At 45.9% G+C, this 19,803-nt stretch overlaps 1 long non-coding RNA gene across 1 annotated transcript; it reads left to right on the top strand.

Moving 5' to 3' along the window:
- Nucleotides 1-3,801: 3,801 nt before the first annotated feature.
- Nucleotides 3,802-19,216, top strand: LOC309856533. Its single transcript, XR_014307259.1, has 4 exons — nucleotides 3,802-3,848; nucleotides 11,493-11,655; nucleotides 15,938-16,185; nucleotides 17,870-19,216. It is a non-coding gene; the product is annotated as an uncharacterized lncRNA (long non-coding RNA).
- Nucleotides 19,217-19,803: the final 587 nt, after the last annotated feature.

Below are 19,803 nucleotides of genomic sequence, written 5' to 3'. Positions count from 1 at the left end.
GATACTTTTCGTGGATGTGTTTTACACCATTTTCAGAAAATAGGAAATCATATAAACTGTTACATCAAATAAAAGGGGAAACTGCCCAGCTTATTTTTTTAATTGTAGAATCTTAATCTTTGGGGTGGCTCAGTCGTTAAATGTCTGCCTTCGGCTCAAGTCGTGATCCCAGGTTCCTGGGATCAAGCCCCACATCGAGCTCCTTGCTCAGCGGGAAGCCTGCTTCTTCCTCTCCCACTCCCCCTTCTTGTGTTCCCTCTCTCGCTCTTCTCTCTGTGTCAAATAAATAAATAAAAATCTTAAAAAAAAAAAAAATCTTAATCTCCAAACCAGATAAATACAATAACAAGATAAGGCAGAAATGGACTAAACTCATTTATGAGCACAAATTCCAAACTTTTGAATAAAATATTAGCAAGTTGAAAGCAGCAGTGTACATGGCATTAAAACACCACGGCCAAGCAGAGTTATTGCAGGCATGCAAGGATGGTTCAACATCAGAAATCTATTATGGAATTCATTGCTGATAGAAGAAAGAAGAGAGTGTGGTCATCAAAAGACAGTTAAGTTCCATCTCTGTTCTGCCACTAACTGGCTGTACAACCTTTCTCCTGTCTCTGGCTCACTTCCGATGGCCTCTCAGGAGGGGCTCTTCACTGAGGGGGGGAGCACAGCTTTGAGAAGCTGCTTGTTCCTCTTCCTTTGCCACTTTATTCACCTGTGAAATGAAGAAATACTCTATCATTGTATAAGCTTTATGAAAGGCACAAGATAGAGTCCAACAAAACAGAAAGGGAAAAATTGCCACATGGTTGGGTACTGGTTGAGCAATGGAGTCCAAGGTGCTGGTGGGCTCCTAGGAGGAGATCAGGCCCACAGTGCCACCCTGTGGCTTGTTGGGAAATGCATAAAAGGTATAGATACCTCTGGGGCCGGCTGATTATAGACAAGAAGAAGCAAATTTGGACTAAATACAGTGGTGGAATGATGGAAGTACGTGCTACCATCTGAAGTAGTTTTCTTTCTTTCTTTTTAACTGTTGGTTTTTTTTTTTTTAAGTTTATTTGTTTACTTAAATAATCTCTACACCCAGCATGGGGCTCGAACTCATGACCCTGATATCAAGAGTCACATGCTCTTGTGACTGAGCCAGCCAGGTGTCCCTAAAGTTCGTTTTCAAAACAAAACAAAACAAAACTGAATCAGAGGCGTCTGGCTGACTCAGTCTGTTGAGCATCTGCCTTTGGCTCAGGTCATGATCCCAGGGTCCTGGGATCGAGCCCCTCGTCGGGCTCTCTGCTCAGTGTGAGCCTGCTCCCCCTGCTTGTACTCTGTGTCAAATAAATAAGTAAAATCTTTAAAAACAAAACCAAAAACCTGAATCTGATCAAGCCTCTAGATCTGTGTTATCCAAATACAGTAGTCAGTCATATATGGCCACTCATATTTAAATGAATTAAAATTAAATAAAATTAAAAATCTAATTCCTCAGTTTTATGTTTTAAAACTAGCTAGCCACATCTCAAGTGCTCAGTACTCCCATGTGGTGAGTGGCTGCCATATTGGACAGTATAGATATAAAACATTTCTCATTATAGAAAGTTCTACTGGATAGCACTGGTCTAGCTCTGTAGGGAATACAGAGGACAAAGGAACATGTCAAATCACACCATGAGGATGAACTAAAGCAACCTTCAGACAATGGGAAATTTTTAAAAAGATTTATTTATTTATTTATTTATTTGAGAGAGAGAAAGAGAGAGTATGAGCAGGGGCAGAGGGAGAAGCAGACTCCCCGCTGAGCAGGGAGCCCAATGTGGAGCTCGATCCTGGGACTCCAGGATCATGACCCAAACCAAAAGCAGACGCCTAACCGACTAAGCCACCCAGGTGCCCCACAGACTATGGAAAATTTTTACGGGCAAATTATCCATTTCTTCAACAACAGCAATAACAATAAGTTATGAGACAAAAATGAAATGGAGGGTAAATGTAGAGACTAACAGACTTGACTTAAGAAACATGTCATCAATCAGACTTGTTTACATCTTGATTCAAATGAACTCTTGATTTTGTATAAATCCAGTTGGGGAAATATGAGCACTGAGTAAATGGTTGATGGTATGAACTAACTATTGTTATCGGGGGTGAAAATGGTGTTGTAGTTATGTTCTTTTATAAAAGTCTTTAACTCTTGGGACACCTGGGTGGCTCAGTCAGTTGAGTGTCTGCCTTTGACTCAGGTCATGATCTTAGGGTTCTAGGATCAAGTCCCACATGGGACTCCCTGCTGAGCAGGGAGTCTGCTTCTCCTGCTGTCTGTTCTGCTTGCTGCTCCCCCTGCTTGTGCTCTCTCTCTCTGACAAATAAATAAATAAAATCTTTTTTAAAAAAAGTCTTTAACTCTTAGGGGCACCGGCTAGCTCAGTTGGTGGAATATGTGACTCTTGATCTTGGGGTTATGAGTTTGAGCCCCATGTTGGGTGTAGAGATAACTTAAAAAAATAAAGTCTTGGGCACCTGGGTGGCTCAGTGGGTTAAGCCTCTGCCTTCATCTCAGGTCATGATCTCAGGGTCCTGGGATCGAGCCCCACATCGGGCTCTCTGCTCAACAGGGAGCCTGCTTCCTCCTCTCTCTCTCTGCCTGCCTCTCTGCCTACTTGTGATCTCTGTCTGCAAATAAATAAGTAAAATCTTAAAAAAAAATAAAAATAAAGTCTTAAAAAAAAGTCTTTTAGGGGCACCTGGGTGGTTCAGTTGTTGAGCATCTGCCTTTGGCTCGGGTCATGATTGTAGGGTTCTGGGATCAAGCCATGCATTGGGCTTCCTGCTCAGTGGGAGGCTGGCTTCTCCCTCTCCTACTCCCCCTGTTTGTGTTCCCTCTCTCGTTGTGTCTCTCTCTGTCAAATAAATAAACAAATCTTTAAAAAAAAAGAAGTCTTTAACTTTTAGAGATACATTTTGAAAAATCTGGCCATGAAATGTTATGCTGAGATTTGTTTCAAAGCATTCTAGGGGTGGCGAAGGGAGTAAAGGAGTAGAGGAGACAAGATTGGTCACAAATAGGTAACTTTTATTTTTATTTATTTATTTTTTTTAAAGATTCTATTTATTTATTTGACAGAGAGAGAAATCACAAGGAGGCATAGAGGCAGGGAGAGAAGGAGGGGGGAAGCAGGCTCCCTGCTGGGCAGAGAGCCCAATGTGGGGGTCGATCCCAGGACCCTGAGACCATGACCTGAGCTGAAGGCAGAGGCTTAACTCACTGAGCCACTCAGGTGTCCCAATAGAAAACTTTTAAATTTGGGTGATAAGTGCTAAGGGTACCCAGATATCTGGTCAAACATTATTCTGGGTGTCTCTGTGAATGTTTTGGATGAGATTAACACTTACATTGGTAGACCGAGAAAAGGAGATTGTCCACCCCAATGTGGGTGGGCCTCATCCAATCAGTCGAAAGCCTGAGCAGAACAGAAAGGCTGAAAGAGGGAACTCCTCCTGCCTGACGGCCTTAAAACTGGGACATTGTTTTTCTCCCGATCTTTGGAACTGTAGCTAAAATATCAGCTCTTCCTGGGTCTCAGGACTGAAACCACACTATCAGCTCTCTGGGTTGCAGCTTGTTGACTGCAGACCTTGGGACTTATCAGCCTCTATAATTGCATGAGCCGATTCTTTGTAATGAATCTCTTTATATACACACACATCCCATTGGTTGTTCCCCTGGAGAACCCCGACAAATACACTCAATAAATAAACCCCATTACTGGATAAATACTCCTGTGGGCGCTGTGATGTTTCAGCACAGCCTGAGGCAATATACAGACTTTTGTCCCTCCAAGTCACAGGTACGGCCTCTCTTCTATAATTAGAATATCCGGTCCAAGATAATCATACCTCCTCATCCCCCCCCCCCCCCCCCCCCCCCCGGCTCAAGCCTGCTTCTGGTTGGAATCTTCTAGCAGTAAGTAGGCATGCCTGGCTTCCTGACTGTTTCTCCACCTTACACTTCCCCTCCCCCCCACCTCTAGCTTCTCAGAGGTGAGGTTGAGCAGAGCGAGGAGGAGTGGTGTCTCTCTAGACTTGTCACTCTCTCTGAGTCTGGCCAGTGTCTAAGGCTGATTCTTTCTCTCCTGAGAGTTTTCGTGGGCTTTTCAAAGATTCTCACTCCTGTCAAGGTTGTGGATACAGAGGTGGGCCTCCCTCAGCCCTGGGCATTGGGTACTACCCTCCAGCTTCTTTGTGTTCTCACCTCCCATCACCATCCCCCACCCCAGAAGTCCTCTTGGGCCCTCTATGTGACAACCCCAAGGAGGCTGTCTCCTTTGGGGCCGAGAAAACACCCAGACAACCTTTCTCCCGACAGGCTCTGGAAGGTGGGCTGATGCAGTGTGACAGTGCTCCTTCTTTTGGCCACCATGGCAGTAAACTTACTGTCATTTGCCCTTTAGAAGTCTTGGGTACCCAAGAGACGCCCAGGTGGCTCAGTTGGCCAAGCATCCAACTCGATTTTGGTTCAGGGCGTGATCTCAGGGTTGTGAGATCGAGCCCCACCTCAGACTCTCCCTCTGCTCCTCCCTCAGCTCCGGCTCTTTCTCTCAAAATAAACAAATCTTAAAAACAAACAAACAAAACAAAAAGAAAAGAAGTTTGGGTGGGAGCAAACCCAGGTCCAGAGCCTACGAGAGTGTTCTTGAGTGTGGAGCTGACACCACTCACTCTGGCCTTAGGCTTCTTGGTGGCTGGGTGGGGAATGAGTGCTGGGGGAACTCACAGGTGGCATTCTGACATGTATGCAAATGCCCTGGGGCCAACCCTTGACCGCTTTGGAACTTGGAGTCCGCGCATAAATTCAGTTTTTCTCCATCCCTCCTAGGCAGACAATTCTGAGGTGTCCATTATGTGGATCATCCAAAAGTCCCCAGTGATATCAGGGCCCAGCTAACCTACAGCACTGGTGAACCTACCTTGGTTCACTCTTTCCTGCCAAGCCCCTGCCCGACCCCTCCCCCGACCCATGCCGCTCCCATTCCCTGGGACCTCTCTACAACTATAAAGAAGCCTCTTTCTCAGGCTTTGCTTTTGAGGGGTGGTGAGGAGACAGGCTCAGAAGGACCCCTCATTCAGCTTTGGGTTAAAAGTCATCACCTCCCCCACATATCTCCTTCCTCACATAACCTGTCATTTTTGGGGGTAGATGGGATCTTAGACACAGCAAGTACTACCTACCTCTCCCTCAAATCTCTTCAACTATTTTCCCCTTCCCACTCTCAGACCTTTCCTATCCTTGACTCCCAGAGCGGCTGGACAGGTCTGAGGACCATTTCCTTTGTAAATCTCACCCCAAGAGTTCGTATCTCCTGTCTCTTAGTAGCTGTGCAGAAGTTTCCATTTTCATATTCTGATACACACCAAACATTCAGCCCAGCGTTCCTTTTCTGGGAAACAATGGCATCTAGTTTTTTCTTTCAGGTCTGCAACATGATTTCCAGTTCTCCTACCATCCTGGTGGCAAACCACCACTCCCCCATCCCCAGGTCCTGTTCTTTTTATTTTTTTAAGAATTTATTTATTTATTTGACAGAGAGAGACACAGTGAGAGAGCGAACACAAGCAGGGGGAGTGGGAGAGGGAGAAGCAGGCTTCCTACCAAACAAGGAGCCCGATGTGGGGCTTGATCCCAGGACCCTGAGATCATGACCTGAGCCGAAGGCAGATGCTTAACGGCTGACTCACCTAGGCAACCCCCCCCCCCCCTCCACCGCAAGGTCCTGTTCTGACTGGCTTACTCATGTCGATCTGAAACTAGGCCCACTCCCTACCCACCGCTAGTGACAACAACGAGGCCTACACACTATGTAGCTATAAACGCAGCCCTGATGTGTTCGTGTTAGCAACCGTGTCCTCTGGCTACTTCGGCAGTAGCTCCCCATTCCCATCTCTTAATGCCTTCTGGACATTTCCACTTGGGTGCCTGCAAACTCCTCAGATGAGCAAATCCGCAGCGGCTGGTTATGTCCTCCCACTGGCTGTCTCATATTTGTGATCTTGGGCATGAAGTCATCCAACAGTGTCCTGGGCAAGTCACCTCAGAGACTTTCCTAAGGCTTCTGGTTCTCCGCTCCTGCCCTTCCCATCCGCCTGTCCCCAGACCCTCTGCAGACCCTCTGTGTTCTAAGGCTTGAACATCTCTCCGCCCTACTGCCTTCTCTGACCGCCCTCCCATCGCTAGTTAAGTCAGAGCCATCCCTTTTCTGGGTTAGAAACTCTTCTGGCCTTTTTTAAGGCCATGTGATCATCATTTTTTTTTAAGACTTTTTTTTTTTTTTTTTAATAGAAAACATACAGGGCGCCCGAGTGGCTAAGTGGTTAAGCCGCTGCCTTCGGCTCAGGTCCTGATCTCGGGGTCCTGGGATCGAGTCCTGCATCGGGCTCTCTGCTCAGCAGGGAGCCTGCTTCCCTTCCTCTCTCTCTGCCTGCCTCTCTTCTGCCTACTTGTGATCTCTTTCTGTCAAATAAATAAATAAAATCTTAAAAATAAAAATACAAAGCATACACATGTGTATGCATGAGCAGGAAAGGGCAGAGGAAGACAGGGTCTTAAGCAGGCTCTGCGCTGGGTGTAGAGATCATATGGGGCTCAATCTCACGACCCTGACCTGAACTGAAATCAAGAGTCAGATACTGGAGCACCTGGGTGGCTCAGTGGGTTAAGCCTCTGCCTTCAGCTGAGGTCATGATCTCAGGGTCCTGGGATTGAGCCCCGTGTTGGGCTCTTTGCTTGGTGGGGAGCCTGCTTTCCCCATTCTCTCTGTCTGCTTCTCTGCCTACTTGTGATCTATCTCTCTCTGTCTCTCTCTCTCTGGCAAATAAAAAAAAAAGAGTCAGATGCTTAACTGACTGAGCTACCCAGGCGCCCCATAAAACTAAAATTTTTACGGGGCACCTGGATGGCTCAGTCAGTTAGGCATCTACCTTTGGCTCGGGTCATGATCCCTGGGGTCCTGGGATTGAGTCCCGTATCGGGCTTCCTGCTCGGCGGGGAGTCTGCTTCTCCCCCTGCCCCTCACTCATTCTCTCTCTCTCAAATAAATAAATAAAATCTTAAAAAAATTTTTTTAAAAGTTTTTAACGAATCTCTATACCTAACGTGGGGCTCGAACTTATAACCCTGAGGTGAAGAGTCATGTGCTCCACAAACTGAACCAGCCTGGCACCCCTTGATCGGTAGCTTTAGATTCATGAGCAAGAGATACAGGTCTTCACAAACTGGCCTTAATAACCTTCCTCAGGCTCTGTCCTTGCCCACACATGAAGCCCATGCCTGAGGCTTTCCCCCCAGGTCAATGCCCTGGGTCCAGTGGGACCATGGTTTGAACCTTTGGGTCCCTCTTTAATTCCGCCACCGAGTCCCTGGATTCCAGTCTCTGACAGTGACCTGGTGACTGAGGTTTTCCAGTTCTTTCCAATTAGTTACACTTTCTGTTCTCCTCATTTTATTCTCATAGTGAGTCAGATTGCTCCACGATGACTGTGTAAGTCTCACGATCATGCTGGTTACAGTCATGTGAGTACATGCTCCCCGATGCCCTGGGAGCATCGAGGGGCCATGGCCCTTTACAAGGCTGCACAGTGGCCTCCACGCTTCACTCTCAGTACCCAGCGCTGAGGGCAGGATTCTGGAACACTGCGATCTTCTCCACCCACACTTCTTCGTTGATGTCATCCTGAGACACTAAGCTTGGGGCCTTTTCAAAGTGCCTGTGTGGATCCATGGATCTGCAGAAGCCCATGGACAGCCCTAGCCTATTCTTGGGGTGATGGAGGGGACCTTGGTGCCACTGGAGTCATAATGGCCAAGTCCACAGGGTGGATGTCACCCAGACTGTGGATGGACCATTCCCCCCCCTTTTTAAAAATTAATCTCTGTGCCCAATGTGGGGTTTGAACACATGACCTCCAGATAAAGAGTTGTACGCTCTTCTGACTGAGCCAGCCAGGTGCCCAATGGATGGACAGCTCTTAACTCTGGACCTTATGGACCTCTAAGTGGTGAATCCTCAGAAATCTTGTAAAATCTGATGGGTATTTGTAGTTCTGGGAAGATGGTTCACAATTGTCAGCAGATTTCCAAAGGGATTTGTGGCACAACTGCGGTTCAGAAAAGGAGAACAAGGGGGCCTTACAGAACCAGCATTTTGTCAGAATATGGTTCTTGCTGATTATAGTAGTAATCCATATTCATCATAAAATTGGAAAATTAAAAAAAAAAAAAGAGGGGCGCTTGGGTGGCTCAGTTGGTTAAACTTTAACATCTGCCTTCGGCTCAGGTCACAATACCAGGGTCTGGGATTGAGCCCCAAATGGGGCTCCCTGCTCAGCGGGAAGTTCCTTCTCTCGCTCTCTCTCTCTCTCTCTCTCTCTCTGTGTCAAGTACATACATATCTTTAAAAAAAAAAAAAAAAGGCCACAAAGAAGATTCTAAAATCACCCTTGATTTTAGCATCCAGAGATAACCATGTTGGCATTTGGGTGTGTATCCCTCCAGCCCTTTCTCTGTGGAAACAGAAGCACATATCATCCCTCTAAATCTAGGCAAGAGGCTCCTTCGTGACCTGCTTTGTTCTACTTAAGAGGAGGTTTTCTCAACTTACTGAATCCTTCTAGAACTTTAAGGACTTAAACGACATTATAATATCCAATCACTTGGGTGCCTTGTTTATTTTACATTGCTTTCTGGGTTTTGCGTTTTTTTTTTGTTTTTGCTATAAATAATGTTGTGATAAACATCATCTTACATACATTTAAATTTTTTTTTTGGTTCTCTTTCAATACAATTCTAGAAGTGGAATTTTTTCCCTCTTTTATTGATTTTTAAAAAAATTTAACTTCAAGGTGCCTGGATGGCTCAGTGGGTTAAAGCCTCTGCCTTCAGCTCAGGTCATGATCCCAAGGTCCTGGGATCGAGCCCCGGAGCCCCGCACCTGACTCTCTGCTCAGCAGGGAGCCTGCTTCCCTCTCTCTCTCTGCCTGCCTCTCTACCTACTTGTGATCTCTATCAAATAAATAAATAAAATCTTTTAAAAAATTTAACTTCAATTAATTAACATATAGTATATTCTTAGTTTCGGTGGTGGTCAGTGATTCATCAGTCTTATATAATACCCAGTGCTTATGACATCACGTGCTCTTCTGAACGTCCCTCACCCAGTTTCCCCATCCCCCCACTCCCCTCCACCAACCCTCAGTTTGTTCCCTATGATTATGAGTCTCTTAAGGCTTGTCTCCCTCTCTGATTTTGTCTGGTTTTGTTTTCCCCCCTTCCACTATGATCTTCTGTTTTGCTTCTTAAATTCCACATAGGAGTGAGATCATATGATAATTGTCTTTCTCTGCAGAAGCGGAATTTTTAAGAGTTTATTTATTTAAGTAATCTCTACACCCAATGTGGGGCTCAAACCCATGACCCCAAGAGCAAGAGTCACAGGTTCTTTCGACTGAGCCATCCAGGCACCCCTTAGAAGTGGAATTTTTATTTTTTATTTTTTTCTAAAGATTTTATTTATTTATTTGACAGAGATCGCAAGTAGGCTGAGAGGCAAGCAGAGAGAGAGAGAGGGAAAGAGGGAAGCAGCCTCCCCGTTGAGCAGAGCCCGATGCCGGGCTCGATCCCAGGACCCTGAGATCATGACCTGAGCTGAATGCAGGGGCTTAACCCACTGAGCCACTCAGGCACCCATAAACACTTGTATATAAGGATTTTGAATATTGACACATTATTCTCCATAAAGGTTGGTCACAATTTATTCTTTCACAGCAGCTTGTGAGAACACTTATTCCTTGCAGCCTCTTGTGATCAGTACTCATTGGGTGTTATCTTTTGGGGGAGACTAGGAGGGGGATATTTGCGATTTGCTAGATAGAATACTACATCTCAGGCTTTCCCAAGTCTCACACGGAAGCTGGTCTGTGCTCTAGGTATGGGTTGCAGTCAACGTTGCCTGAGAATTTTCTCCAGATTTTGGCAACCCTCTGACAGGTGCTATTCGACAGAAGATGACTCTGCTCTTTGCCTGACACATGGTGACAGCTTAATTTCCAGGCAGTGATGAGAGTCCGTGCAGCTGAATGACAGCAGGATAAAGTATTTGGTGGCTCTTTCCAAAGATTCCATCTCGTCCCCAGCTTAAGTCAAAATTTCAATGTCCCGTGAAAGTTTAAGAATTGTAGCTCATCACAAAGACCGCCCCCACCCCCAGCATCCCCCAATTTTCTGGATAATTTGAGGAGAAAATGAGCATGTCTGAATGAAAACCATTCGTAATTAACAAACATCGGCATAAAGGTGTTTTTGGTTTTATGTAACAGACATGTTAGGGATTCCAGAAAGTTGTGAGTAACTGAAACCCTATTTCTAATTTCTCTAGGATTAACCCGAGGTGATTCTGTTTGTAAAGGAAGGAACATCTGTTGCAAATCTCTGTTTTGGTCCAGCTGGGGCACTGACAGTCACTTAGCTGGCTTCCTGGGAGCCTAATGTGCGAACACTGTACTCGGAGCTGTGGGAGGGATGGGTTTTAGTCTTGGGTCTCAGTCCTGTCCCTCGGGGCTTTACTGAGGAGTGTGGCAGAGTCCCCAACAGGCTGGGTCTACTACTGTCCCTCCTTCCTGCTGCGGCGGGAGGCATTGCTGTCACAGCTGTTCCCACTATCTCCTCAGCCTTTGGATACCAGCAGCTGGAAGGGCACAGCTGAGAAAAAGCAGATAAATATGGAAAATGACCCCAGAGATCACCAACCCCCACAGTAGTGTCCCCAAACTGGCCACTAATGTTAACTGGCAGTTTCTGTTTTTTGTTTGTTTGTTTATTTGTTTGTTTTAATTTTTTAAGTTTTTGGGACGCCTGGGTGGCTCAGTTGGTTAAGCAACTGCCTTCAGATTAGTTCGTGATCCCAGGGTCCTGGGATCAAGCCCCACATCGGCTCCTTGCTCACCCAGGAGCCTGCTTCTTTCTCTCTCTGCCTCTGCCTGCCACTCTACCGGTTTGTGCTCTCTTTCTCTCTGACAAATAAATAAAATCTTAAAAAACAATTTTTTAAGGTTCTATTTATTTATTTTGAGAGACAAAGTGAGAGAGAGCACAAGCAGGGGGAGCAGCAGAGAGAGAGAGGGAGAAGCAGAATTCCTGCTGAGCAGGGAGCCTGCCCCTGGGGCTTGATCCTAGGACCCTGGGATCATGACCTGAGCCAAAGGCAGATGCTTAACTGACTGAGCCACCCACGTGCCAGCAGTTTCTGTTTAAATTGAAAATTGTTCCTCCAGGGAAATTCCTGCCCTTCTCTGGTTTACAGTAAGGCTAAAGGTTTTGACAGATAGAGATAGCATGGAATGGACATAGCAACTTGGTCCTGAACCAACACAGAATGTTCCTTAAATCCCCCATCAACTTTTCTTTTCTTTTCTTTTTTAAATTTTATTTATTTATTTGACAGACAGAGATCACAAGTAGGCAGAGAGGCAGGCAGAGAGAGGGGGGGAGGCTCCCTGGGGAGCAGAGAGCCTGACGTGGGGCTCGATCCCAGGACCCCGAGATCATGACCCGAGCTGAAGGCAGAGACTGTAACCCACTGAGCCACCCAGGCGCCCCTCAACTTTGCTTTTCAATACCTTAATGCAGTGCAACCAACTCCAAGTTCATGATATAACTCCATGGAAGAAAGAAGCAAATGAGCAGGAATTAGATACAAATAAGACGTGTCCACAAAATGCCATTTTGTAGTTTGTGGTCTGGAGCTTGGAATGCTTTTTCCCCGCGAAAACTAGAGCAGTGTTTAAAGTGGTCATTAGAATCCTAGGCTAGACCTCAAAATTCTATATAATTCATACTATGGCTGAAATGCCCGTTCCTTATCATTAAAAATTAGTAGGAAACAAAATGTGATTTTGCAATAATATTTTAAAAACACAAATTGGAGGCCGCCTGTGTGGCTCAGTCGTTAAGTGTCTGCCTTCGGCTCAGGTCATGATCCCAGGGTTCTGGGATCCAGCCCCACATTGGGCTCCCTGCTCAGCGGGAAGCCTGCTTCTCTCTCTCCCACTCCCCCTGCTTGTACTTCCTCTCTCGCTGTGTCCCTCTTTGTAAAATAAATAAAATCTTTAAAAATAAGTAAATGGATAAATAAATAAATAACAACACAAAGTGGGGGCACCTGGGTGGCTCAGTTGGTTAAGCATCTACTGCCTTCCGCTCAGGTCACTATCTCCGGGTCCTGGGACTGACCCTGCTTTGGGCCCCCTGCTCAGTGGGGAGCCTGCTTCTCCCTCTCCCTCTGCACCTCCCCCTGCCCTCTCTTTCTCCTCTAAAATAAAAAAATAAATAAATAAATATTTTTAAAAAGTAAAAAATAAAAACATGAAGGAAAAACAATTTCAGAAACAGAAAATAAGACAGGTTTTGTTCATCTGAAGCACTAGCCCTTAAAAACAAACAAACAAACAAACAAACAAAACCAGACTTACTAGAAAGTAGGGAAAAAGCAGTTCACTTCAGAAAAGATTTTAACAGTACTTCTGGGAACTCTCAAAGGGCTTCAGACTTGAAGTCGCAGATTCTTATCCCTAATTTTACCTCACAACTGAAAGGTTTTCTTTCTTTCTTTCTTTCTTTCTTTCTTTCTTTCTTTCTTTCTTTCTTTCTTTCTTTTTTCTTTAAATACAGTCATAGCACTAACACCCCTCCGGTTTAACAACAGCTGTGTCTGGTGGGGAGAGGGTGTCTGGGCTTGAAAGTGGAATTAAAAGGGGCAAAAATTTTACTGAAGTGACTTGTGTACTAGAGAGAAGCTCTAGGAGATAAGGTTCAAGGTGAAAGAGGACAGAACTGAACTTCGCCCTGCCAGGTGACGACAGATGGCAGTGAGGGAAAAGAATGGTGAGGGTAGAGAAGACTTGGGTTCACCAGTGTCCTGGGCCTGCAGAGTGGCTCCGTCAGCACCAGAGAGCCTGGGGACTGTATCTGGAGTATTGGATACAGATGGAAGGCACCATGTGTGTCCAGCCATTTACTTACGAGACCTGTTTTAATACCCGCTATTTGAAACGAAGCGCACATCTGCTCTGTAGTGCCAGGCTCTTGGAGCTCGTTGCCAAAGATGGCCCCCCCTAGGGCACTGGTGTTCATGCCCTTGGATCCTGGCTGACCCTGAGACTTTCTTTTTGGCTAAAAGAAAACGGTGGAATGACCCTGTGTGACTTCCAGGGCAAGATCCTAATAAGTCTGGTAGCTACCACCTGGGACTCCTGGAACATGTGCTCTGGGGGAAGCCAGACGCGCTGCTGGCTTCGAGAAGCCCACATGCTCCCACTGCTTCTGCATTGTAAGGAGGCCCACAGCTGCTTTCCAGCCACTCCAGCCCAGGTGCAGACATGTGAGTGAGGAAGATTCAGCCAAGTGCAGCCTTATCCACCATCTGACTGCAACCAAGCTCAGAACCTCCAGAAAGAACTGTACCTGAGTTGGTTATCTCCCAGAACTCTGAGGAATAATAAAGTCATGGTTGTTTTTTTCTTTAAGATTTTATTTATTTATTTATTTATTTTGAGAGAGAGAGCGCGCGCTTGAGCATGAGGAGGACAGAGGGAGGGGCACCTGGGTGGCTCAGTGATGAGGTGTCTGCCTTCGGCTTGGGTCATGGTCCTGGGGTCCTGGGATTGAGCCCCACATCAGGCTCCCTGCTTGGCGGGAAGCCTGCTTCTCCCTCTCCCACTTCCCCTCCTTGTGTTCCTGCTCTTGCCGTCTCTCTCTCTCTCTCTCTCTCTGTCAAATAAATAAATAAAATATTTGAAATAGTAATTGGCATTATTATTATTTCCCAGCATGCTCAGCTTTTAGACCTCAATTCATTTCTTCCTCAGTCTCACACTTGGGCCCTTTGCTAGGTTAGAAGTCTAGTGACTACAATTAAGGAAAAGAAATTAACCTCTTGAATGAATAAAGGTAACATTAGCTCTCTGGAGCATTCTGGTGGGTGGCCTTGGTGGAACCCCAGAAGTATCTCTGGGCCAGCGTCCCACAGCTTACTGGAAAAGCAGCTTCCCATCTCTACAATTTCACTGCTATACGTTAAATCTCTTATGGATTTCTCTACGCTCTCAAAGATCTAGGTCCTCCTGGAGACAGAGAAGAGTGCGGTTGTTTTGCAGAGACTGGCTTAGGGAATTGAGTAAAGGAAGACCATTTGCACACACTGCTTGAGATTCCTCGTGCTGTTGAAATGACTTTAACAGAGCACTCACTTTCTTGGTGAGTTTTCCCTGCGTGGTTGTTTATGATGAGGCCGGTACACTCTTCGTTGAACAATTACACAGATTAAGGCAATCAGGACGACAGAGTCATCGAGCTGGCTTTGAGATCCCAGTTTCACCAGTTCCTTCCCCTCGCAAGGACAAAGTATGTGATCACGTTGGAGGAGCTAATAGGACATAGAGAATTGGTCCGAGGGCTCAGTTCCCCTTCCAAGGCAGAAAATCAACAGGACTTGCTTCCCTCCTCCTATCTGGAATGCTGTTTTGAAACAGATGGCACTCGAAAATGTCTGCCTGATGAATGAATCTATGACTTAGAAGTCCTGAAATGGAGTAGCTTGGAGTCAGGTAGCCCACAGGGGATGCTATAAATAGCCAGACTGAAAACAGCCCCATTCATGCTGTAATTGAGTTACACCCTTGCTAACTATACAAGGTATTCGTCCAGGCTGGAAACAGGCCAAACTATAGAATGTCATCAAGGACATCTTGGGGGGGTGGGGAAGAGTACCTAGGTTTCTAGACTTCATGGACACTGTGTATGTTAACATCAAACATTTCTGATCTTTTACCAGTTAAATCCCAGAGGGTTTAACAAGACTTTCTTGTTTTGGAAGGCTTTGGTTGGAACCCTATGTGGCACAAGCCCTGTTGTCAGCACTGCCAAGGGGCCTCGCACGGGGGAGGGGGTATCAGAAGGGACAAAAGTGCCTGTGAGCTGGGCTGTGGCAGCTGGTTTCTCTTGGGCTCCTGAAGGGCATCGAGAAGACATAAGAGAAGGCAGGAGAAGGCAACAGTGGTTTGCCTCACTCCAGTCCTTCCCCAGCAGGGCCCAACTGGAGAACCAGTGGTTTGGTCGGAAGCAATAACGGTGACAGTGACCGTGAGGAAGGCAGGAGCAGAATGAGAAGGGGCCTGATCCCATTTTCAGAGCTACCAGCTCTTGGGTCTTCAGAAACATTTCTGCTAAAGGGACTTGCCTTTATTTTCGCTCTGCTTTCCCAGCCAGCTGGGGTTGGGTCCCCTCAAACTGGCAAATGTAGGAGACATGTTTCAATATAACAAATGTTATATAATTATATAACATTTGTTATATTGAAACCCTGTGCTCCTGTGTGGTGACGCTAGGAGGCATGGCCTTTGGAAGGTGGTTAGGTATTGAGGGTGCTTAGGTCACTGAGCCCTGGGACCTCAGGACGGGACTAGTGACCTTATAAAAGAGACTCCAGAGAGGTTCCTAACCCCCTTTCCACTCTGTGAGGACACACCAAGATGATCATCTGGGAACCAGAAAGTGGAACCTCACCAGACACCGAATCTGCCAGAGCCTTGACCTTGCACGGCCAGCCTCCAGCACCGTGAGAAATACATTTATGTTATCCATAAGCCACCCATCTGTAGCAGCCTGAATGGACTAAGACGGCTCTCCAGTTGTCCCTGTGATGAGGTCATGATATAATACAAGGAGGTTGTGATGGTTAATTAACTGCCAAGGAAAGATCCCTGCCTGCTATTAAAGTTAGGTTAATTGAAAAGCGTAATTATCCAATAAACCTTTGGGGGTAAGGACAAAAGGAAAGTTCAGCGTGTACGCTGCTGACTAGTTTACATTTCTGGACACTAAATCTTCCAGGATCCTCCAAAAGTACTTCATTCAACATTCCTCAGAAGAATTTACCAAAGAAGAAGGCGATGACAGGGAGAGAAGATGATGCTAACAGGGAGGAAAGGAAGTGAGACTGGGCCTTTATGCGAAATCTGCCCCTGCTGTTAGCACCACAAAACAGTAACAAGAGAACTGTGATTTTAAAGACACCTTTGAAGGCTCAGGGATATAGTTTAACGGCCTCAAGTTCTCACAGATCAGGATGTAAGAAGCAGGTATAGATTTATTTATTTATAAAAAGATTTTACTTATTTATTTGACAGAGAGATGCACAACAGAGAGGGAACACAAGCAGAGGGAGTGGGAGAGGGAGAAGCAGCCCCCCATCCCCCACTGAGCAGGGAGCCCACCACAGCCTGGGATCCTGACCTGAGTGGAGCCGAAGCCAGAGGCCTAACAACTGATCCACCCAGGCACCCTAAGAAGCAGGCACTTCAAAGCGAGGGCTCACAGATAGAAAAACACCACGCTGCAAGTCAGAAGTGCTGACTGGTTTCTGTTTTAAAAAACACTTCTAATTTTGAAATATTATAGATTCACAGGGGTTGCATAACTCTAGTACAAAATGAAAGCGAGGAAGTGTGCAATGCACAGACCTCACTCAGATTTTACCAGTTTTGCAAGCACTCAGTTGTGTGTGTCTCTGTGTGTAGCTCCATGTAATGCTATCACATCTGTAGCTTTGTGTAACCACCGAGACACTGAGCTCTCCCATCTCCACGATGGTCCTCTGGATTATCCCTTTATAGCCATACACACTCCCTTCCCCTTCCCCTGGCAATAGTACACTGTTCTCCACCTCCAGAATCATGTTATTTTGTGAATGTCATACAAATGAGACCATGTAGTGTATAAACTGTTGAGGCTGGCTTTTTTAAAATAAAGGTTTTTTTTTAAAAAAAGATTTTATTTATTTACTTGAAAGAGAAAGAGTATGCAGGGAGGGGAAGAAAGGGAGGGAGATGGGAAGAATCTCAGACTCCCTGCTCAGTGTGGAGCCTGACATGGGGCTCGATCTCATGACCCTGAGATCATGACCTGAGCCAAAATCAGGAGTTGGATCCTTAACCAACTGAGCCACCCAGGCTCTCCAAGATTAGCTTTTTTGCTTTTTATAAGATTTTATTTATTTCTTTGACACAGAGAGAGAGAGGGAGATCACAAGTAGGCAGAGAGGCAGGAGGGGGGGTGGGGGCAGGCTCCCTGCTGAGCAGAGAGGCCAATGTGGGACTCCATCCCAGGACCCTAAGATCATGACCTGAGCTGAAGGCAGAGGCTTAACCCACTGAGCCACTCAGGCACCCCCCAAGATTGGCTTTTTATTTTTATTTTTTAATTTTTTTTTTAAGATTTTATTTATTTATCAGAGAGAGAGAGGGAGAGAGAGCGAGCACAGGCAGACAGAATGGCAGGCAGAGGCAGAGGGAGAAGCAGGCTCCCCACTGAGCAAGGAGCCCGATGTGGGACTCCATCCCAGGATGCTGGGACCATGACCCGAGCCGAAGGCAGCTGCTCAAACAACTGAGCCACCCAGGCATCCCCAAGATTGGCTTTTTAAAACAAGTTTACTTACTTATTTTTTAGTAATCGCTACACCTAGCATGGGACTCGAACTCAAGACTTGCGTGATATACTGACTGAGCCAGTCAGGCACTCCTGGTGTCTCTTCTTATTAAGGACACCAATGCCATTATCAGGTCCCCACCCTCATAACCTCCTCTGAACCCAATGACCTCCCAAGGGCCCCCCATCTCCAAATACCATCACACTGGGGGTTAAGGCTTCAAAACATGAACTTTGGAGGGGGGTTCACAAATATTCAGTGCATAACAATTGTTCATTCCTTTTTTAATTTTTATTGATTTATTTAAAGTTTTTTTTTTTTAATTTATTTGACAGACGGAGATCACAAGGCAGAGAGAGAGGAGGAAGCAGGCTCCCCGCTGAGCAGAGAGCCTGATGGGGGGCTTGATCCAGGACTCTGGGATTATGACCTGAACCGAAGGCAGAGGCTTTAACCCACTGAGCCACCCAGGCGCCCCACTTTGATGTGGTTTTATTTTATTTTAATTTTTAAAGATTTTATTTATTTGACACAGAGAGAGAGATCACAAGTAGGCAGAGAGGTAGGCAGAGAGACAGAAGGGGAGGCAGGTTCTCTGCGGAGCAGAGAGCTAGATGTGGGGCTCTATCTCAGGACTCTGAGATCATGACCTGAGCCGAAGGCAGAGGCTTAACCCACTGAGCCACCCAGGTGCCCCATGATGTGGTTTTACTTTAAAGTTAAAAAATAAGAGTGATCTCCTAGCCTACCCTGTATTCCATGCCAAATAAGGACAAATACATAGTTCATCCAGCCATCTGTCCATCCAGGCAATGTCTACTGAGCACCTACTATGTTTCAGGTACTAGTGATCTGAAAAGGAATAAAATATGGTTGCCTCCAAGGGTTCATATTTTCATGGGAAGGCATGAGTTCCACCAGAGTGTGGTAAGGGATGTAAAGTAGGCTGTGGGAGCACAGGACAGAGCATTTTCTCTGGCCTGGGGAGGTGGGGAAGGCTGCTCCTTGCTTTTCTCCTTCACACAGCTTCTGAGGGACTGTCAGTTAGGAACCAGTTGAAATCCTAGCATTTTTCTAGCTCTATATAGGTCATAGTGTATCATGGAAAAACATTTCCATCCATTCTTTTCATCAAAATTACTGCTGGTTCATTTTCTAGAACATTCTTTCCACATCCCCGAATGACTAATACCAAAACTGAGATCCTGTGAGATTAGCTGAGAATTCACCCCTGACTGTGTTCATTTTACAAAAATAAAATGACACCTGTTAGTTCAATGGGTGGTCTTCGCCATGAAGCACAAGCATCAAGGAAAGGTGTAGCTGGGACTTGTTGCATAACAGTCCTTGGTCCTAATATAGCAACGTTCATCTGAGAAGCTTAAAGGACTTGACTCACATGACAAGCTGCCTCATTTTGCACTGACTCTTTGAGGAAGACAAGACAAGATTTATTACACAGTGGCCTATATTCCAAATAGAGTATGATGTTCTCTACCCAGGTAAATGGAAAAGTATGTCCCATGACTCATTCAGGAGAAACCTAGAGATCCTTCCATGAGAAGAGAGAATCGAACCACTGGTTTAGGCCACGGTTCTGCTCCAAGAATTCTTTCTAAAGTGTAAGGCCTGATCTTGTTATACAGAACTGAACAAATTATAACAAATGACTGAGGCTCAAATCCCGAGTGTTGTTTGTGTTCGTGTCTAACCAATATTTGTCTTGTCAGTTCTCCCTGGGTGATGGGCCCCTCCCCTCCTTCCATTCTCCTTCCTTCCTAGTCCTACTACAGTTTGGCCCAGAGACAGTTGACATTCAGCTGTCCAGCCTCAGTTTCTTTGTGCCCCAACCCGTAACTGAATATAACTGTTACAGATTAAATGTTTGTGTCCCCCCTCCCATTCGTATGTTGAACCCTAATCCCCAAAGTGATGGTATTTGGAGGAGGTAAGTAGGTCCCAAGGGTGGTGCTCTCATAAATTGGGCCAGTGCCCTTATAGAAGAGGCCCAAATAACAATCTAGCCCATTCCCACATGTGAAGACACAGCAAGAGGCCATCATCTAGGAACCAGGAAGTGGGCTTTCACCAGACACCAAATCGGCCCACATTTTGATCTTAGATTTCCAGCCTTGCAATACTGTGAGAAATATATGCCTGTTTTTTATAAGCTCTCCAGTCCATGGTATTCTGATATAGTAGCCTGAGCTAAGACAGCACCAAGGACAGATTTATATCCCAAATATAGCATTTCCTCTTGTCACTTCCC

The sequence above is a fragment of the Mustela nivalis genome, assembly GCF_964662115.1.
Source record: "Mustela nivalis genome assembly, chromosome: X".
Lineage (NCBI taxonomy): Eukaryota > Metazoa > Chordata > Mammalia > Carnivora > Mustelidae > Mustela > Mustela nivalis.
Note: the sequence above shows the minus strand (reverse complement) of the source record. Positions and strands in the feature narration are given on the sequence as shown.